The 22,826-nt window shown below is 49.8% G+C and overlaps 1 long non-coding RNA gene and 1 other non-coding gene across 2 annotated transcripts; one reads left to right on the top strand and one right to left on the bottom strand.

Annotated features, from left to right (window-relative positions):
- The first annotated feature begins 267 nt into the window (after positions 1 to 267).
- Positions 268 to 12,691, top strand: LOC141075814 (uncharacterized). Its single transcript, XR_012227343.1, has 4 exons — positions 268 to 607; positions 7,087 to 7,236; positions 9,007 to 9,157; positions 12,097 to 12,691. It is a non-coding gene; the product is annotated as an uncharacterized lncRNA (long non-coding RNA).
- Positions 11,217 to 11,299, bottom strand: TRNAL-CAG (transfer RNA leucine (anticodon CAG)). Its single transcript has one exon. It is a non-coding gene; the product is annotated as a tRNA-Leu (tRNA).
- Positions 12,692 to 22,826: the final 10,135 nt, after the last annotated feature.

The following is a 22,826-nucleotide window of genomic DNA, read 5'->3' on the forward strand; positions in this document are numbered from 1 at the left end:
ACAGGGGGTCCCTGCAGAGTGTATGGGGTCAGCTGTGGGGGGCACTGCGTGGGAGACAGGGGGTCCCTGCAGAGTGTTTGGGGTCAGCTGTGGGGGGCACTGCGTGGGAGACAGGTGGTCCCTGCAGGGGGAGGTGAGGACAGTGTATGGGCACAGCTGTGGGGGGCATGGCGGGGTACAGGCGTTCCCTGTGGGGTAGGGGAGGGTTAGGGGGGCTGTGTTGTCACTCTGCTGTGAACACTAATTATGAATGCAATATTTCCCTTATTAATTATTGTTTTTTTATTTCTCTGTCTCTCAGTAGGTAACACTTGGGGAAGTCGCCCGCTCTCTGTGTGTCTGCTGGCAATATACGCTCGTAGAAAAAGGGATTAATGTACCAGTACAATTCATAGGACTTAATTTTTATTCTATGTCAAAATTCAATAATTTCCTTTTCCCTTTTTTTTCCAATAGGTAACAAGGCATCGTGGACACTAAACTGGCTCAAGAACTGGCGGGACAAGGACACCAAGTTTGCCTAATGGACGACATCGCTATGGAGGAACACAGCTCTCCGGCCACCATCATCATGTGGAGCAGCTAAGCCTCTTCATCCTCGGTTTGGGTAAGTGACAATCCATGTATGTATGGTCTAAGGAGCGGTCATGGCACATGTATGTATGTGTAAACATGTATATACAGTCAGCTGTCATAGCACTCGGGAAGTCACACCAGGGGGCTGTGTGGCCCTGTAGGCCTCTACACCACCACACAGCCTCCCGCAACCCGCTCTACAGCACCACACAGCCTCCCGCAGCCCCGTCTACACCACCACACTTCCTCCTCCAGCCTCTGTCTCCCCCCTCCAGTCCCTGACGCCCCCCCCTCCAGCCTCCTTCCTAATTTAGAGCTTTTGGTTTTTTTTATCAGCATAAATTGTCATTTAAGAAACGATTGTCCATTCAAGAAGAGATTTGTGTTGGCAGATTATCCTAGGAAAGCGTGTTAGATGATAATAATCGTGCTGCCCATCTCACCCGACGAGCAAGCAGCACCAGGGTGGATAAAAATCTTGAATTTTTTAAAAAAATCAAAAAAATCAGATTTTTTTTATTTAAATCAGATTTTTTTGATTTAAATCATTTGATTGCAGTTTTCATAATGTGATTTCAAACGGCAAACAAGTCCTTGGATATCCTTTTGACAGTATTTGCACTTTGCTCTTGCACCTTTCTTTCCAAGATCTGCTGCTGGCATCTCAACAAAATGAACCCAAATAGGGTCTCTCTTACGACCTGCTGCCATGGCTCACACAGATCACTTATGAAGTTTGATTGTTACTACAGCCTGAGCCAAGCACTGCTGATGTTACTACAGCCTGAGCCAAGTACTGCTGACTATCCAACAAGTTTGGGCATGTCAACTGAATGCAGGGAAAAAGAAACTAAACCAAAACTGAAACCAAGCTAGAAGTGTGGAATTAAAGGGGCAGTATGAACAAAATGTGGAGGCTATTAATAGTTTATACAATTAAGACATGCTGCTTTTAAACACCTACCTATTGCCATATAGTAAAACAAAAAAGATTTTTACTTACTTTGGGGTCCCCCCCTCACCCTGGCGTTAAGATCGTTGCCCCTACTTTCGTCCGTGTAACTATGGGCGCACATGCACACTGCTCTCACTTCTCATTTTAATCGTGATTTATATTAAAAAAAAAAACCTTTTGATTTAAATCAGTGATTTAAATCATGATTAAAATCATGATTTAAATCGATACGATTTAAATAGAAAAAAATCTTTTGATTTAAATCATGATTTAAATCGGCGTGATTTAAATCAATCCACCCTGAGCAGCACCCTTGTTCGTTGGGTGAATTGACCTTTTAAGGGAGCCCGACGTACTCACTAAATTGTCCCTATCCCTAAGTTTTTTTGGATGCAGATTGCTCTCACACAAGTGTTTTTTTGATTTGGAAAAGAAAGAAATGAGGATGGAGAATCAAAACTTTAAGGCTAAAAAATATACTCACACATATATACACCAACTGTATAGACACACATATAAATATTTATGGTGTATACATTAGGCTATAAGACCTGGAGACTGTTATTACACATGCTGCCACTAGGTTTATTTTCTTTTCTTTAAAAAAAAAAAAAAAAAAAAAAAACTGTCGCTGTCAGGAGTGGGATTCGAACCCACGCCTCCACGTGGTGACTGCAGACGCTGAACACGCTCCCTGGTGCACAACAGCTTGCACCTCCAGGGACCAGTACTGCTGCTGTCAAGGAGTGGGATTTGAACCCACGCCTCCACATGTGGTGACTGCAGACGCTTAACACGCTCCCTGGTGCACAACAGCTTGCACCTCCAGGGACCAGTACTGCTGCTGTCAGGAGTGGGATTCGAACCCACGCCTCCACGGGAGACTGCAACCTGGACACAGTGCCTTAGACCACTAGGCCATCCTGACTGCTGACATTGACATGCTCCCTGGTGACACAAGAGTTTGCACCACCAGGGACTTCAGTACAGATCTGCTGTCCAAATCAGACATTGGGGCCCCTGGTGGGACTTCTGGCAAAGCCAGAGGGGACATTGGGATGTCATTTGAAAGCTAATTACCAGACTGAGGTGAGGGAGCAGTTCTTGGGGCTGTGTGGTGCTCTGTTGGGCATTTGTGCACCCTCAAGCCTGCACCACAAGGACCACTTTTATCCATGGACAGCCAGGCTCTGACCCCCTGAATTCAAATTCCATTTGGAGCAGGGGGACAAGTGATGTTGCTGTATGTAGGTGGCCTCCTGGATGATGTTCCTGCCAAGCTTGATTTGCCTGACCCCTTCTGCAGAGTAGTTAAGGGGATTGAGAACCCCCAAGACTGCCCCAGACTGAAAATGTCTTTTCAAATCTGCTGTCCAAATCAGACATTGGGGCCTCTGGTAAAGCCAGAGGGGACATTGGGATGTCATTTGAAAGCTAATTACCAGCTTCTTTTTCATTACTTTAGTTCTGCAGACAGATGGTAAACGCCATTGTCTGTAAAGACCCCGTTACACACTGCGATATCGCTAGCAATATTTTTGAACCCCTCTCCATAATCTTTGAAAATTCTTGGAGAACAGGAGAAGTGCCAGAAGACTGGAGAAGAGCAAATGTTGTTGCTATCTTCAAAAAGGGGAAGAAGGTGGACCCAGGCAACTATAGGCCGGTGAGTCTGACTTCTATACCAGGAAAGATCTTTGAACAAATTATTAAACAACATGTATGTCAATACCTGGATAAGAATGAAGTGATTAAACAGAGTCAGCATGGGTTTCTAACTAATAAGTCATGTCAGACTAACTTAATTTCCTTCTATGACGGTATCACTGATTGGGTGGATCAAGGAAATGCTGTAGATATAGTATATCTTGACTTCAGCAAAGCATTTGACAAAGTCTCTCATACAATCCTTATTGAAAAAATGACTAAGTATGGAATGGACAAGGCAACTGTTAGGTGGATTCATAACTGGCTTAGTGATCGGACCCAAAGAGTGGTCGTAAATGGCTGCACATCCAGTTGGAAGAATGTCTCAAGTGGGGTACCACAGGGCTCTGTCCTGGGCCCTGTATTGTTCAACATCTTTATCAACGATTTAGATGAAGGAATTGAGGGTAAACTGATTAAATTTGCTGATGACACAAAGCTAGGAGGGATAGCTAATACTAGAGAAGAGAGAGAGAGGATTCAAAAAGATTTAAATAAACTGGAGAAGTGGGCAGCAACTAACAGAATGGTTTTTAACAGGGAGAAATGCAAAGTACTACATCTGGGCAATAAAAATGAAAAAAGCATATATAGAATGGGAGGAATAGGGCTAAGTGACAGCACATGTGAAAAAGACTTGGGTATACTAATAGATCACAGACTGAATATGAGTCAACAGTGTGATGCAGCAGCAAAAAAGGCAAATGCAATTCTAGGATGTATTAACAGAAGCATACAGTCTAGATCACGTGAAGTCATTATTTCCCTCTACTCCTCTTTGGTCAGACCTCATCTGGAATATTGTGTCCAGTTTTGGGCACCACATTTTAAAAAAGACATCAACAAACTGGAGCAAGTTCAGAAAAGAGCGACCAGAATGGTGACCGGTCTGCAAACCCTGTCTTATGAGGAAAGGTTGCAGGATTTGGGAATGTTTAGTTTGCAAAAGAGAAGACTGAGAGGAGACTTAATAGCTGTCTACAAATATCTAAAGGGCTGTCACATTGTAGAAGGATCAACTTTATTCTCATTTGCACAAGGAAAGACTAGAAGCAATGGGATGAAACTGAATGGGAAGAGACACAGATTAGATATTAGAAAAAACTTTTTGACAGTTAGAGTGATCAATGAGTGGAACAGGCTGCCACGAGAAGTGGTGAGTTCTCCTTCAATGGAAGTCTTCAAACAGAGGCTGGACAGACATCTGACTGGGATGATTTAGCGAATCCTGCTTTGAGCAGGGGGTTGGACCAGATGGCCCAGGAGGTCCCTTCCAACTCTACGATTCTATGATTCTATATTGCTGTAAAGTCACTGATTTTGTGACGTTGCAGCGATATTGCTAGCGATATCCCTGCATGTGATACTTACCTCCGACCGGCTCCCCCGCTGGTTATCACTGATCGCGCGAGAAGCTCCTGGTCCATTCCTCGTCGGCCACTTCCTGCTGGGCTTCCTGTGGCGCCCAGGGCGGGAGGACGCAGGATCGCCGCGTCTGACAGGTAAGTAGCGATCCCCGTCCCCAGCAATGTCGCTGGTGAGATCTGCCTGTGTAGCAGCTCACTAGCGACCACCTAGCGATGTACCAGCGATCCTGACCGCGTCATATCGCTAGTCGGGATCGCTGGTGCATCGCTAGGTGTAACGGTACCCTAAGTGTTACAATGAGTCACTTCTAACTGGCTAGATAGAAAAGTTGCAGACTCTGTAATCTCAGGATAAATTACCGTATTTTTGGACTATAAGATGCAACGGACCATAAGAACACCCCAATTTTCAGTAGGAAAATAGGGGTAAAAAAAATAATGTGTCAAATGGGGGTCCGTCTTACAGTCCGAATTCAGCTTACCTGGGAAGGGATCTGGCACAGGTGAAGTAGTCACAGGGGTCATTCAGTGGTCCAGGCTCGTGCGGTGGCGGCTCTGTGCTAGGGCAGGTTGGTTGTGCTGGGGCAGCTGCGCTGGGGGAGAGGCAGCAGCGCTGAGGCAGGGGCAGCAGCAGCGCTGAGGCAGGGGCAGCAGCAGCGCTGAGGCAGGGGCAGCAGCAGCGCTGAGGCAGGGGCAGCAGCAGCGCTGAGGCAGGGGCAGCAGCAGCGCTGAGGCAGGGGCAGCAGCAGCGCTGAGGCAGGGGCAGCTGTGCTGGGGCAGGGGCAGCTGTGCTGGGGCAGGTGGGCTCTGTGGTGGTGGCAGCGGGCGGCGCTCTGCGGTGCGGTGGTGGCAGCGGGCTGTGCTCCGGTACAGGGACGGCGGCTCCGCCGCGATTTCTTCGCAGCCCGGAGGCCCCCGCACTTCCCTTGCTGGCCGCCGCCATGTTGCAGTGGCCTCCGGGAGCATGGACGCCGGAAAGAATCTGCCGCAGACCTCAAAATTTGAAATCTCATTTTCAAAAGTGAGAGCCGGCTAATGGTGCCAAAAATGAGAGCAATAGCTTTAACAACCGGTTCCACCGAACTGGGGAGAACCCGCTGAATCCCACCCCTGGCTGCGCCCCGAGGGCTCATAGTGCTGCGCTGTGTGGAGTGGGATTCGAACCCACGCCTCCACGTGGTGACTGCAGACGCTGAACACGCTCCCTGGTGCACAACAGCTTGCACCTCCAGGGACCAGTACTGCTGCTGTCAGGAGTGGGATTCGAACCCACGCCTCTACGGGAGACTGCCCCGAGGGCTCATAGTGCTGCGCTGTGTGGTGCGGGGTGGGCAGGGTCAGCGCTGCGCCCCCAGGGCTCATAGTGCTCCGCTGTGTGGTGCGGGGTGGGTGGGGTCAGCGCTGCGCCCCCAGGGCTTATAGCGCTGCGCTGTGTGGTGCGGCGTGGGCGGGGTCAGCGCTGCACCCCCAGGGCTCATAGTGCTCCGCTGTGTGGTGCGGGGTCATCTCCCATCTCCTCCCTGGCTCTGTGCTGCTGTGTAAGATCGCTTAGTGGTGGGGGAGGGGCGGCAGTGACTGGCCGGTGGGCAGGGTCACTGTGCTATGGGAACCAAGATCCGGCCTGCATAGAAGGTGGAAGAGGGAGGAGTCGTGTGACACGCCGAGCTGCCTGTGACTCATCCCCTGGCTCGGGGGGCGGAGTCAGCGCCGTGCAGCACACAAACAGTCTCTCCCTGGCTTGCAGTACAGTGAGGCTGGGGGATGGGCGGCCGGGCTCTGTGTCACGTGGCTCCGAGCCCACCCCCTGCTTTCTCGGTCTAACTGCAGCAACAATGACGTCACCTGAGCGCCAGATTTGAACCTTGGAGCTGCCGGCCGGTAACTGTATGCCTGTATGGGGTCAGCTGTGGGGGGAGACAGGGGGTCCCTGCAGAGTGTATGGGGTCAGCTGTGGGGGGCACTGCGGGTAGACAGGGGGTCCCTGCAGAGTGTATGGGGTCAGCTGTGGGGGGCACTACGGGGGAGACAGGGGGTCCCTGCAGAGTGTATGGGGTCAGCTGTGGGGGGCACTGCGTGGGAGACAGGGGGTCCCTGCAGAGTGTTTGGGGTCAGCTGTGGGGGGCACTGCGTGGGAGACAGGTGGTCCCTGCAGGGGGAGGTGAGGACAGTGTATGGGCACAGCTGTGGGGGGCATGGCGGGGTACAGGCGTTCCCTGTGGGGTAGGGGAGGGTTAGGGGGGCTGTGTTGTCACTCTGCTGTGAACACTAATTATGAATGCAATATTTCCCTTATTAATTATTGTTTTTTTATTTCTCTGTCTCTCAGTAGGTAACACTTGGGGCAGTCGCCCGCTCTCTGTGTGTCTGCTGGCAATATACGCTCGTAGAAAAAGGGGTTAATGTACCAGTACAATTCATAGGACTTAATTTTTATTCTATGTCAAAATTCAATAATTTCCTTTTCCCTTTTTTTTCCAATAGGTAACAAGGCATCGTGGACACTAAACTGGCTCAAGAACTGGCGGGACAAGGACACCAAGTTTGCCTAATGGACGACATCGCTATGGAGGAACACAGCTCTCCGGCCACCATCATCATGGGAGCAGCTAAGCCTCTTCATCCTCGGTTTGGGTAAGTGACAATCCATGTATGTATGGTCTAAGGAGCGGTCATGGCACATGTACATACATGTATGTGTAAACATGTATATACAGTCAGCTGTCATGGCACTCGGGAAGTCACACCAGGGGGCTGTGTGGCCCTGTAGGCCTCTACACCACCACACAGCCTCCCGCAACCCGCTCTACAGCACCACACAGCCTCCCGCAGCCCCGTCTACACCACCACACTTCCTCCTCCAGCCTCTGTCTCCCCCCTCCAGTCCCTGACGCCCCCCCCTCCAGCCTCCTTCCTAATTTAGAGCTTTTGGTTTTTTTTATCAGCATAAATTGTCATTTAAGAAACGATTGTCCATTCAAGAAGAGATTTGTGTTGGCAGATTATCCTAGGAAAGCGTGTTAGATGATAATAATCGTGCTGCCCATCTCACCCGACGAGCAAGCAGCACCCTTGTTCGTTGGGTGAATTGACCTTTTAAGGGAGCCCGACGTACTCACTAAATTGTCCCTATCCCTAAGTTTTTTTGGATGCAGATTGCTCTCACACGAGTGTTTTTTTGATTTGGAAAAGAAAGAAATGAGGATGGAGAATCAAAACTTTAAGGCTAAAAAATATACTCACACATATATACACCAACTGTATAGACACACATATAAATATTTATGGTGTATACATTAGGCTATAAGACCTGGAGACTGTTATTACACATGCTGCCACTAGGTTTATTTTCTTTTCTTTAAAAAAAAAAAAAAGATGCAACGGACCATAAGAACACCCCAATTTTCAGTAGGAAAATAGGGGGAAAAAAAATAATGTGTCAAATGGGGGTCCGTCTTACAGTCCGAATTCAGCTTACCTGGGAAGGGATCTGGCACAGGTGAAGTAGTCACAGGGGTCATTCAGTGGTCCAGGCTCGTGCGGTGGCGGCTCTGTGCTAGGGCAGGTTGGTTGTGCTGGGGCAGCTGCGCTGGGGGAGAGGCAGCTGCGCTGGGGGAGGGGCAGCTGCGCTGGGGCAGCTGCGCTGAGGCAGGGGCAGCAGCAGCGCTGGGGCAGGGGCAGCTGCGCTGGGGCAGGGGCAGCTGTGCTGGGGCAGGTGGGCTCTGTGGTGGTGGCAGCGGGCGGCGCTCTGCGGTGCGGTGGTGGCAGCGGGCTGTGCTCCGGTACAGGGACGGCGGCTCCGTCGCGATTTCTTCGCAGCCCGGAGGCTGTGGGGGGGAGACAGGGGGTCCCTGCAGAGTGTATGGGGTCAGCTGTGGGGGGCACTGCGGGTAGACAGGGGGTCCCTGCAGAGTGTATGGGGTCAGCTGTGGGGGGCACTACGGGGGAGACAGGGGTCCCTGCAGAGTGTATGGGGTCAGCTGTGGGGGGCTCTGCGTGGGAGACAGGGGGTCCCTGCAGAGTGTTTGGGGTCAGCTGTGGGGGGCACTGCGTGGGAGACAGGGGGTCCCTGCAGGGGGAGGTGAGGACAGTGTATGGGCACAGCTGTGGGGGGCATGGCGGGGTACAGGCGTTCCCTGTGGGGTAGGGGAGGGTTAGGGGGGCTGTGTTGTCACTCTGCTGTGAACACTAATTATGAATGCAATATTTCCCTTATTAATTATTGTTTTTTTATTTCTCTGTCTCTCAGTAGGTAACACTTGGGGCAGTCGCCCGCTCTCTGTGTGTCTGCTGGCAATATACGCTCGTAGAAAAAGGGGTTAATGTACCAGTACAATTCATAGGACTTAATTTTTATTCTATGTCAAAATTCAATAATTTCCTTTTCCCTTTTTTTTCCAATAGGTAACAAGGCATCGTGGACACTAAACTGGCTCAAGAACTGGCGGGACAAGGACACCAAGTTTGCCTAATGGACGACATCGCTATGGAGGAACACAGCTCTCCGGCCACCATCATCATGTGGAGCAGCTAAGCCTCTTCATCCTCGGTTTGGGTAAGTGACAATCCATGTATGTATGGTCTAAGGAGCGGTCATGGCACATGTACATACATGTATGTGTAAACATGTATATACAGTCAGCTGTCATGGCACTCGGGAAGTCACACCAGGGGGCTGTGTGGCCCTGTAGGCCTCTACACCACCACACAGCCTCCCGCAACCCGCTCTACAGCACCACACAGCCTCCCGCAGCCCCGTCTACACCACCACACTTCCTCCTCCAGCCTCTGTCTCCCCCCTCCAGTCCCTGACGCCCCCCCCTCCAGCCTCCTTCCTAATTTAGAGCTTTTGGTTTTTTTTATCAGCATAAATTGTCATTTAAGAAACGATTGTCCATTCAAGAAGAGATTTGTGTTGGCAGATTATCCTAGGAAAGCGTGTTAGATGATAATAATCGTGCTGCCCATCTCACCCGACGAGCAAGCAGCACCAGGGTGGATAAAAATCTTGAATTTTTTAAAAAAATCAAAAAAATCAGATTTTTTTGATTTAAATCATTTGATTGCAGTTTTCATAATGTGATTTCAAACGGCAAACAAGTCCTTGGATATCCTTTTGACAGTATTTGCACTTTGCTCTTGCACCTTTCTTTCCAAGCTCTGCTGCTGGCATCTCAACAAAATGAACCCAAATAGGGTCTCTCTTACGACCTGCTGCCATGGCTCACACAGATCACTTATGAAGTTTGATTGTTACTACAGCCTGAGCCAAGCACTGCTGATGTTACTACAGCCTGAGCCAAGTACTGCTGACTATCCAACAAGTTTGGGCATGTCAACTGAATGCAGGGAAAAAGAAACTAAACCAAAACTGAAACCAAGCTAGAAGTGTGGAATTAAAGGGGCAGTATGAACAAAATGTGGAGGCTATTAATAGTTTATACAATTAAGACATGCTGCTTTTAAACACCTACCTATTGCCATATAGTAAAACAAAAAAGATTTTTACTTACTTTGGGGTCGCCCCCTCACCCTGGCGTTAGATCGTTGCCCCTACTTTCGTCCGTGTAACTATGGGCGCACATGCACACTGCTCTCACTTCTCATTTTAATCGTGATTTATATTAAAAAAAAACCTTTTGATTTAAATCAGTGATTTAAATCATGATTAAAATCATGATTTAAATCGATCCGATTTAAATAGAAAAAAATCTTTTGATTTAAATCGTGATTTAAATCGGCGTGATTTAAATCAATCCACCCTGAGCAGCACCCTTGTTCGTTGGGTGAATTGACCTTTTAAGGGAGCCCGACGTACTCACTAAATTGTCCCTATCCCTAAGTTTTTTTGGATGCAGATTGCTCTCACACGAGTGTTTTTTTGATTTGGAAAAGAAAGAAATGAGGATGGAGAATCAAAACTTTAAGGCTAAAAAATATACTCACACATATATACACCAACTGTATAGACACACATATAAATATTTATGGTGTATACATTAGGCTATAAGACCTGGAGACTGTTATTACACATGCTGCCACTAGGTTTATTTTCTTTTCTTTAAAAAAAAAAAAACTGTCGCTGTCAGGAGTGGGATTCGAACCCACGCCTCCACGTGGTGACTGCAGACGCTGAACACGCTCCCTGGTGCACAACAGCTTGCACCTCCAGGGACCAGTACTGCTGCTGTTAAGGAGTGGGATTTGAACCCACGCCTCCACATGTGGTGACTGCAGACGCTTAACACGCTCCCTGGTGCTCAACAGCTTGCACCTCCAGGGACCAGTACTGCTGCTGTCAGGAGTGGGATTCGAACCCACGCCTCCACTGGAGACTGTTATTACACATGCTGCCACTAGGTTTATTTTCTTTTCTTTAAAAAAAAAAAAAAAACTGTCGCTGTCAGGAGTGGGATTCGAACCCACGCCTCCACGTGGTGACTGCAGACGCTGAACACGCTCCCTGGTGCACAACAGCTTGCACCTCCAGGGACCAGTACTGCTGCTGTCAAGGAGTGGGATTTGAACCCACGCCTCCACATGTGGTGACTGCAGACGCTTAACACGCTCCCTGGTGCACAACAGCTTGCACCTCCAGGGACCAGTACTGCTGCTGTCAGGAGTGGGATTCGAACCCACGCCTCCACGGGAGACTGCAACCTGAACACAGTGCCTTAGACCACTAGGCCATCCTGACTGCTGACATTGACATGCTCCCTGGTGACACAAGAGTTTGCACCACCAGGGACTTCAGTACAGATCTGCTGTCCAAATCAGACATTGGGGCCCCTGGTGGGACTTCTGGCAAAGCCAGAGGGGACATTGGGATGTCATTTGAAAGCTAATTACCAGACTGAGGTGAGGGAGCAGTTAATGGGGCTGTGTGGTGCTCTGTTGGGCATTTGTGCACCCTCAAGCCTGCACCACAAGGACCACTTTTATCCATGGACAGCCAGGCTCTGACCCCCTGAATTCAAATTCCATTTGAATTCAAATACAACACAAAAAACACAAAAAGTTGTGCATACAACTTATACCATAATGAACAGATTACTAATAAAACAATCCACCAGGAGTTAACAGTGGACATGTGGAGCTTTCATGTAGCCTCACTGTGCCCAGTAACATTGGCTGGTCACCCTACATGAGAAAAAATTGTAATATTCCAATATTCAAAACTCTGTCCCTGTCTAATTTCTTTGTAACAAGACATCAGATGATCGTAGATAAAGGCATTTTATTCAACTTTTCACAAAGTTAACAGAGAGGCTGTAAAAACATCAAGAGACATTTTTTGGCTTAAAAAAAAAAAAAAAATGTAAACTGATGAATCAGCTGGTAAGTGTTTTTGGATGTACAGTGGTCAGATGGATTTGAGAAGGACGTTCTCTCGGCAGACGGGTGCCTGTTATACCCTATAGAATATATTCAGTGTACACGTCCTGGTGTGAAAAGAACCTAATATATATATTTTTTTTTTTACTCCAAAAACAGAAAAAAAAAACAGAGTGAAGGCCATCAGTTTCCACCAGACACAAACAAACCTAAGTTTGCTTCGGCCAGAAATCACTCGAAATAAAAGGGTTTCCAGGACCTTCAGGCCCCTGAAGCTTAAAACTAGCGAAGAGACTGGGGGGGTGAAAACTAAATTATATATATACACACCACCTGCCCAGACTGGACTGATGACGACCCGACCAGAACCCATGTGAGGCCTAGTCGGCCCCGGTAACTGAAAAGGCCACTACTGTTATGCTTTTAATCCTTTCCCAGTCATATAAAAGAATTTTAAATAAAATGGCCGGAGAGTTGTTATATGGCGCAAGTTCCCACCCAAAAAAAGTTTCTAACACATTCAGTTACAAATGTGTAATTTTCCTACATCTGAGGGGGAAAAGGCCACCATGGAGGTGTGTGTAAGAAGGTATGGCCGCTCCCAGGGTCCTCCATCACAGACAGAGGCCTAGAGACATCACCCGGCCTCACACGGCCCCGAACTACGCGCACAGACTGAAGAAGAAGGGGCTCCGCCATTACCGGAGGAGATTGTGCGCCTCCATGCTGCGGTTCTGGAGCACACCACGGCCACACGGAGCGGGGGGGGACGGCATTATGGTATCAGGCCGCCGAGATCTCCCCCTCACGAAAACCTCCTGACTCGGCGGAGACACGGTGAGGAGGACCGCAGCCGCTGCTACAGATGGCGGCACTTCCGCCTGTGCTCCGCCACCACAGGAACTAAAATGGCGGCCGGGCGGGGAAGTGACGTGTGGTGAGGAGACGTGGGAGGCCGGACTGAGTCATGGAGGAGGCGACGGTGGTGTCGTAATGTTTGCTGTGGAGAGCGCGCAGCAGAGGAGCGGAGCTGTCAGCGGGGAAGAGCGCGGCACAACACAAAGCCCGGAGGAGGGAGCGGCGACACCCCGCAGAGGACAGAAGGGAGACGGTGTGTGGGGGGAGAGAGTGGGGGGAACAGAGGCTGAGCATGGGGGGGAGCAGAGGCTGAGCATGGGGGGGAGCAGAGGCTGAGCATGAGGAGGAGCAGAGGCTGAGCATGGGAGGGGGAGCAGAGGCTGAGCATGGGGGGGGGGGAGCAGAGGCTGAGCATGGGAGGGGAGCAGAGGCTGAGCATGGGGGGGGGGGAGCAGAGGCTGAGCATGGGGGGGGAGCAGAGGCTGAGCATGGGGGGGGAGCAGAGGCTGAGCATGGGGGGGGAGCAGAGGCTGAGCAATGGGGGGGGAGCAGAGGCTGAGCATGGGGGGGGAGCAGAGGCTGAGCATGGGGGGGGAGCAGAGGCTGAGCATGGGGGGGGGAGCAGAGGCTGAGCATGGGGGGGGGGAGCAGAGGCTGAGCATGGGGGGGGGAGCAGAGGCTGAGCATGGGGGGGAGCAGAGGCTGAGCATGGGGGGGGAGCAGAGGCTGAGCATGGGGGGGGAGCAGAGGCTGAGCATGGGGGGGGAGCAGAGGCTGAGCATGGGGGGGGAGCAGAGGCTGAGCATGGGGGGGAGCAGAGGCTGAGCATGGGGGGGGGAGCAGAGGCTGAGCATGGGGGGGAGCAGAGGCTGAGCATGAGGAGGAGCAGAGGCTGAGCATGGGGGGGAGCAGAGGCTGAGCATGAGGAGGAGCAGAGGCTGAGCATGGGGGGGGGGAGCAGAGGCTGAGCATGGGGGGGAGCAGAGGCTGAGCATGGGGGGGAGCAGAGGCTGAGCATGGGGGGGAGCAGAGGCTGAGCATGAGGGGGAGCAGAGGCTGAGCATGGGGGGGGGAGCAGAGGCTGAGCATGGGGGGGAGCAGAGGCTGAGCATGAGGAGGAGCAGAGGCTGAGCATGGGGGGGGGGAGCAGAGGCTGAGCATGGGGGGGAGCAGAGGCTGAGCATGGGGGGGAGCAGAGGCTGAGCATGGGGGGGGGAGCAGAGGCTGAGCATGGGGGGGAGCAGAGGCTGAGCATGAGGAGGAGCAGAGGCTGAGCATGGGGGGGAGCAGAGGCTGAGCATGGGGGGGAGCAGAGGCTGAGCATGGGGGGGGAGCAGAGGCTGAGCATGGGGGGGGGGGAGCAGAGGCTGAGCATGGGGGGGAGCAGAGGCTGAGCATGAGGAGGAGCAGAGGCTGAGCATGGGGGGGGAGCAGAGGCTGAGCATGGGGGGGAGCAGAGGCTGAGCATGAGGAGGAGCAGAGGCTGAGCATGGGGGGGGAGCAGAGGCTGAGCATGGGAGGGGAGCAGAGGCTGAGCATGGGGGGGGAGCAGAGGCTGAGCATGGGGGGGGAGCAGAGGCTGAGCATGGGGGGGGAGCAGTGGCTGAGCATGGGGAGGGAGAGAGAGAGAGTGGGGGGAGCAGAGGCTGAGCATGGGGGGAAGCAGAGGCTGAGCATGGGGGGGAGCAGAGGCTGAGCATGGGGGAGGAGCAGAGGCTGAGCATGGGGAGGAGCAGAGGCTGAGCATGGGGAGGAGCAGAGGCTGAGCATGGGAGGGGGAGCAGAGGCTGAGCATGGGGGGGGGAGCAGAGGCTGAGCATGGGGGGGGAGCAGAGGCTGAGCATGGGAGGGGGAGCAGAGGCTGAGCATGGGAGGGGGAGCAGAAGCTGAGCATGGGAGGGGGAGCAGAAGCTGAGCATGGGGGGGAGCAGCAGAGGCTGAGCATGGGGGGGAGCAGCAGAGGCTGAGCATGGGGGGGAGCAGCAGAGGCTGAGCATGGGGGGGGAGCAGAGGCTGAGCATGGGGGGGGAGCAGAGGCTGAGCATGGGGGGAGCAGAGGATGGTGCTTAGGGGGCGGAGCCGGAGCTGGAGTGTGGTGGACGGGAGATAAAACACAACCTTAGTATGTAGGGCTGTGGAGTCGGAGTCGGAGCTCATTTTGGTGGAGTCGGAGTTGGTATAAAATGGACCGATTCCGACTCCTAAAATATATAATAAATTGGGTACAGTAGTTCAATGCAGAATGTGCTGAATATTTTTTCATAGGAATTTGGGAAAGTTATGAAATGTCCTATAAATGGCTGTTCTATTCCTGATCTAAGGCTACATTCACACACAGCGTTTTTGCTGCGTTTTTTGAGGATACGTTTTTCAGTTGCAAAAGCCGATCAGCTTTTTAAAAACTGCATCACCTGAAAGGTTTTTGAGCTCATAGATAATGTTTTCAATATCAGAGCAGATTTCTAATCTGCTTTTATTTATATATCTGTCTATCCATATCATATCTGTACCAAAAAGAATGAAAGCCGGATAGCACACAGACTAACACTCCTTTTTTTTAGCACCAGTCAGGTCCACCTCATAGCTGCCCAAAAGGACGCCCAGGACAGGCATTGCTCGTCTTCAGTAACATCAACTGATAGTTGGAATAAATATACTGCATTCACCACCACATCTTCTTAAGGTGCAGGCTTTATTTTCAAGTGTAGGGGTGTGCAGTATGAGGTTCTGCCCCCCCCAGGTTTGATCCTGGCTACGCCCATGATGTGGATGTAGCCTGAGGATCTAGGCTTTGTCTTAGCCGAGATAAGTCATAGTATGTGTGTGTGTGTGTATATATATATATATATATACACACACACACACACACACACTACAGACCAAAGGTTTGGACACACCTCAATCAAAGCGTATTCTTTATTTTCATGACTATGGTTTAATAAGTGGGATTTCTTGCCTTATAAATGGGGTTGGGACCATCAGTTGTGCAGAAGTCTGGTGGATACACAGCTGATAGTCCTACTGAATAGACTATTAGAATTTGTATTATGGCAAGAAAAAAGCAGCTGAGTAAAGAAAAACGAGTGGCCATTATTACTTTAAGAAATGAAGGTCAGTCAGTCCGAAAAATTGGGAAAACTTTGAAAGTGTCCCCACGTGCAGTGGCAAAAACCATCAAGCGCTACAAAGAAACTGGCTCACATGAGGACCGCTCCAGGAAAGGAAGACCAAGAGTCACCTCTGCTGCGGAGGATAAGTTCATCCGAGTCACCAGCCTCAGAAATCGCAGGTTAACAGCAGCTCAGATCAGAGACCAGGTCAATGCCACACAGAGTTCTAGCAGCAGACACATCTCTACAACAACTGCTAAGAGGAGACTTTGTGCAGCAGGCCTTCATGGTAAAATAGCTGCTAGGAAACCACTGCTAAGGACAGGCAACAAGCAGAAGAGACTTGTTTGGGCTAAAGAACTCAAGGAATGGACATTAGACCAGTGGAAATCTGTGCTTTGGTCTGATGAGTCCAAATTTGAGATCTTTGGTTCCAACCACCTTGTCTTTGTGCGACGCAGAAAAGGTGAACGGATGGACTCTACATACCTGGTTCCCACCGTGAAGCATGGAGGAGGAGGTGTGATGGTGTGGGGGTGCTTTACTGGTGACACTGTTGGGGATTTATTCAAAATTGAAGGCATACTGAACCAGCATGGCCACCACAGCATCTTGCAGCGGCATGCTATTCCATCCGGTTTGTGTTTAGCTGGACCATCATTTATTTTTCAACAGGACAATGACCTCAAACACACCTCCAGGCTGTGTAAGGGCTATTTGACCAAGAAGGAGAGTGATCGGGTGCTACGCCAGATGACCTGGCCTCCACAGTCACCAGACCTGAACCCAATCGAGATGGTTTGGGGTGAGCTGGACCGCAGAGTGAAGGCCAAAGGGCCAACAAGTGCTAAGCATCTCTGGGAACTCCTTCAAGACTGTTGGAAGTCCATTTCCAGTGACTACCTCTTGAAGCTCATCAATAGAATGCCAAGAGTGTGCAAAGCAGTAATCAAAGCAAAAGGTGGCTACTTTGAAGAACCTAGAATATAAGACACATTTTCAGTTGTTTCACACTTTTTTGTTAATTATATAATTCCACATGTGTTAATTCATAGCTTTGATGCCTTCAGAGTGAATCTACAATTTTCATAGTCATGAAAATAAAGCAAACTCTTTGAATGAGAAGGTGTGTCCAAACTTTGGTCTGTACAGCCATGGCTAAAAATTTTGAGAATGACACAAATAATAATTTTTACAAAGTCTACTGCTTCATTTTTTCTAATGGCAATTTGCATATACTCCAGAATGTTATAAAGAGTGATCAGCTTAACAGCAATTACTTGCAAAGTCAATATTTGCCTAGAAAATTAACTTTATCCCCCAAAATACATTTCAACATCATTGCAGCCCTGCCTTAAAAGGACCAGCTAACATCGTTTCAGTGATTGCTCCATTAACACAGGTGTGGGTGTTGATGAGGACAGGACTGGAGATCAATCTGTCATGATTAAGTAAGAATGACACCACTGGACACTTTAAAAGGAGGCTGGTGCTTGGCATCATTGTTTCTCTTCTGTTAACCATGGTTATCTCTAAAGAAACACGTGCAGTCATCATTGCACTGCACAAAAATGGCCTAACAGGGAAGAGTATCGCAGCTAGAAAGAATGCACCTCAGTCAACAATCTATCGCATCATCAAGAACTTCAAGGAGAGAGGTTCCCTTGTTGCCAAAAAGGCTCCAGGGCGCCCAAGAAAGACCAGCAAGCGCCAGGACCGTCTCTTAAAAGTGCTTCAGCTGTGGGATCGGACTACCAGCAGTGCAGAGCTTGCTCAGGAATGGCAGCAGGCAGGTGTGAGTGCTTCTGCACACGCTGTGAGGCGGAGACTCTTGGAGCAAGGCCTGGTCTCAAGGAGGACAGCAAAGAAGCCACTTCTCTCCAGAAAAAACATCATGGACAGACTGATATTCTGCAAGAGGTACAGGGAGTGGACTGCTGAGGACTGGGGTAAAGTCATTTTCTCTGATGAATCCCCTTTTCGATTGTTTGGGACATCTGGAAAACGGCTTATTCGGAGAAGACCAGGTGAGCGCTACCACCAGTCTTGTCTCATGCCAACTGTCAAGCATCCTGAAACCAGGGCCGCCATCAGGGCATGACAGGCCTTACATGTGTATGGGGCCCGGTGATTAGGGGGGCCCGACCATGCTGGCAGCCCGATCCGCGCTGGGGCCCCCCTACATTTTATACAGGCTTCTGCAGCTATATTTTAAATTCAGACTCAGCGCCTGCCGGGCCCCTCGGGCAGGCCCCCCCCCCCCCGCACCATGGTCCAGCCAGCGCCGAAATCCCCCCCTGCACAATGGTCCAGCCACAGCTCCGCCCTCACCTGACGTCACACACTGCTCTGCTCCTCCACTTCCTCATTCAGTCAGTGTGCCACGTGGGACTGGGAGAGGGAGGGAGCCTCGCCGCTGGATCACAGCCAGATAACAAGGTAAGAAGAATTTTTTTTTTTTTTTTTTGAGAGCGGCTATCCAGGGAGCCTGGGGCAAAATGCTGGACATGGGGCATAATGCTGGACACTGGGGGCAGAATGGACATGGGGCAGAATGCTGGACGCTGGGGACAGAATGCTGGACGCTGGTGGCAGAATGCTGGATATGAGGGCAGACTGTGAGACGAGGCAGAATGCTGGACGCTGGGGCAGAATTCTGGACATGGGGCAGAATGCTCGAAGCTGGGGCAGAATGCTGGAGACTGAGGCAGAATGCTGGACATGGGGGCAGGCTGTGAGCTGGGGCAGAATGTTGGATACAGATACTGCACAGTACCACTCATCCTGTATATATATACACTGCACAGTACCACTCCTGTATATGTATATACTGCACAGTACCACTCCTCCTGTATATATACACTGCACAGTACCACTCCTGTATATGTATATACTGCACAGTACCACTCCTCCTGTATATATACACTGCACAGTACCCCTCCTCCTGTATATATGCACTGCACAGTACTACTGTCCTGTATATATACACTGCACAGTACCACTCCTGTTCTGCATATATGCACTGCACAGTACCACTCCTCCTGCATATATGCACTGCACAGTACTACTGTCCTGTATACACTGCACAGTACCACTCCTGTTCTGCATATATGCACTGCACAGTACCACTCCTGTCCTGTATATATACACTGCACAGTACCACTCCTGTCTATATACACTGCACAGTCCCACTCCTGTATATATACACTGCACAGTACCACTCCTGTATATGTATATACACAGCACAGTACCACTCCTGTCTATATACACTGCACAGTCCCACTCCTGTATATATACACTGCACAGTACCACTCCTGTCCTGCATATACACACTGCACAGTACCACTCCTGTACATATACACTGCACAGTACCACTCCTGTATATACACTGCACAGTACCACTCCTGTCCTGTATATATACACTGCACAGCACCACTCCTCCTGTCCTGTATATATACACTGCACAGTACCACTCCTGCATATACACACTGCACAGTACCACTCCTCCTGTATATATACACTGCACAGTACCACTCCTGTCCTGTATATATACACTGCACAGCACCACTCCTCCTGTCCTGTATATATGCACTGCACAGCACCACTCCTGTCCTGTATATATACATTGCACAGCACCACTCCTCCTGTCCTGTATATATACACTGCACAGCACCACTCCTCCTGTCCTGTATATATGCACTGCACAGTACCACTCCTATATATACACTGCACAGTAACCCTCCTCCTGCATATATGCACTGCACAGTACCACTCCTGTCCTGTATATATACACTGCACAGTACCACTCCTCCTTTCCTGTATATATACACTGCACAGTACCACTCCTCCTGTCCTGTATATATACCCTGCACAGCACCACTCCTGTCCTGTATATATACACTGCACAGTACCACTCCTGTCCTGTATATATACACTGCACAGCACCACTCCTCCTGTCCTGTATATATGCACTGCACAGCACCACTCCTGTCCTGTATATATACATTGCACAGCACCACTCCTCCTGTCCTGTATATATACACTGCACAGCACCACTCCTCCTGTCCTGTATATATGCACTGCACAGTACCACTCCTATATATACACTGCACAGTAACCCTCCTCCTGCATATATGCACTGCACAGTACCACTCCTGTCCTGTATATATACACTGCACAGTACCACTCCTCCTTTCCTGTATATATACACTGCACAGTACCACTCCTCCTGTCCTGTATATATACCCTGCACAGCACCACTCCTGTCCTGTATATATACACTGCACAGTACCAGTCCTCCTGCATATATGCACTGCACAGTACCACTCCTGTCCTGTATATATACACTGCACAGTACCACTCCTGTCCTGCATATATGCACTGCACAGTACCACTCCTGTCCTGTATATATACACACTGCACAGTACCACTCCTGTCTATATACACTGCACAGTTCCACTCCTGTATATATACAATGCACAGTACCACTCCTGTCCTGCATATACACACTGCACAGTACCACTCCTCCTGTATATATACACTGCACAGTACCACTCCTGTATATACACTGCACAGTACCACTCCTGTCCTGTATATATACACTCCACAGCACCACTCCTCCTGTCCTGTATACATACACTGCACAGCACCACTCCTCCTGTCCTGTATATATACACTGCACAGTACCACTCCTGTCCTGTATATATACACTGCACAGCACCACTCCTCCTGTCCTGTATATATACACTGCACAGTACCACTCCTGTATATATACACTGCACAGTACCACTCCTGTCCTGCATATACACACAGCACAGTACCACTCCTCCTGTATATATACACTGCAAAGTACCACTCCTCCTGTCCTGTATATATGCACTGCACAGTACCACTCTGTCATGTCGGACGCTGTTCACACCACAGCATCCGGCAGGCAGAGGTAGTTCCACCTCCAGCCACTATAGCCTCAGTGGCGCCGGCCTGATCTTCAGGCTCTCGGGGGTTAATCCTGCTGGAGACCAGGTTGGATGGTTAGTCACGCCCACGGTCTTTAAATAGTCATGCTGGCCTATGGGCGTCGCCGATTATATCTTGTGTTTCATACCAAGTGGTTCCGGTCTGGAGTGGAGGTGTTCAAGAGAGAGAGATTCATATCTGGTGTCGTATGATCCGTCGTTATCCTTTCTCCTTCCCATATTTGTGTTTAGTTGTGCCCTGTTCACATTACTGTTTATTCCTGTGTGTGTGCGGCGCAGTGCAGTTTAAGTTCTCCCTGTCTGTCATTATTTGTGTGGGAGCTTTGGTGGTGACTTCTCACTGGGTGGAGGGTTAAGTGCAGGGCTGAGCAGGAGATAAGGAAAGGTCGGAGGCTCAGGCATTTGCACCTTCAGCAAAAACCCTGGGTTGAGGGTCAGACAGGGTTTCCCCTAGTAAAGGGACACCACAGGGGCCCCGGGTATTTCAGCCTTAGTTGAACTAAGCCCCCGTGACACACTCCTCCTGTATATATACACTGCACAGTACCACTCCTGTCCTGCATATACACAGCACAGTACCACTCCTCCTGTATATATACACTGCACAGTACCACTCCTCCTGTCCTGTATATATGCACTGCACAGTACCACTCCTCCTGTATATATACACTGCACAGTACCACTCCTGTATATATACACTGCACAGTACCACTCCTGTCTATACACACTGCACAGTCCCACTCCTGTATATATACACTGCACAGTACCACTCCTGTCCTGTGTATATACATTGCACAGTACCACTCCTCCTGTATATATACACTGCACAGCACCACTCCTCCTATATATACACTGCACAGTACCCCTCCTCCTGTATATATACACTGCACAGTACCACTCGTGTCTTGTATATATACACTGCACAGCACCACTCCTCCTGTCCTGCATATATGCACTGCACAGTACCACTCATGCCCTGTATATATACACTGCACAGTACCACTCCTGTCTATATACACTGCACAGTCCCACTCCTGTATATATACACTGCACAGTACCACTCCTGTCCTGCATATATACATTGCACAGTACCACTCCTGCATATATACATTGCACAGCACCACTCCTGTATATACACTGCACAGTACCACTCCTGTCCTGTATATATACACTGCACAGCACCACTCCTCCTGTCCTGCATATATGCACTGCACAGTACCACTCATTTCCTGTCTATATACACTGCACAGTACCACTCCTGTCTATATACACTGCACAGTACCACTCCTGTCTATATACACTGCACAGTCCCACTCCTGTATATATACACTGCACAGTACCACTCCTGTCCTGCATATATACACTGCACAGCACCACTCCTCCTGTGATGTATATATACACTGCACAGCACCACTCCTGTCTTGTGTATATATACACTCCACAGTACCACTCTTCCTGTATATATACACTGCACAGTACCACTCCTGTCCTGTATATATTCACTGCACAGTACCACTCCTGTCCTGTATATGTACACTGCACAGTACCACTCCTGTCCTGCATATGTACACTGCACAGTACCACTCCTCCTTTATCTATACACTGCACAGCGCCACTCCTGTATATATACACTGCACAGTACCACTCCTGTCCTGTATATATGCACTGCACAGTACCTCTCCTCCTGTCCCGTATATATGCACCGCACAGTACCACTCCTATATATATACACTGCACAGTACCACTACTCCTGTCCTGTGTATATACGCTGCACAGTACCAATCCTGTATATATACACTGCACAGTACCACTCCTGTATACATACACTCCACAGTACCACTCCAGTCCTGTATATATGCACTGCACAGTACCAATCCTGTATATATACACTGCACGACATCACTCCTCCTTTCCTGTATATATACACTGCACAGTACCACTCCTA

Source organism: Dendrobates tinctorius, unplaced genomic scaffold, assembly GCF_039654945.1.
Source record: "Dendrobates tinctorius isolate UK_male_01 unplaced genomic scaffold, ASM3965494v1 ptg000372l, whole genome shotgun sequence".
Lineage (NCBI taxonomy): Eukaryota > Metazoa > Chordata > Amphibia > Anura > Dendrobatidae > Dendrobates > Dendrobates tinctorius.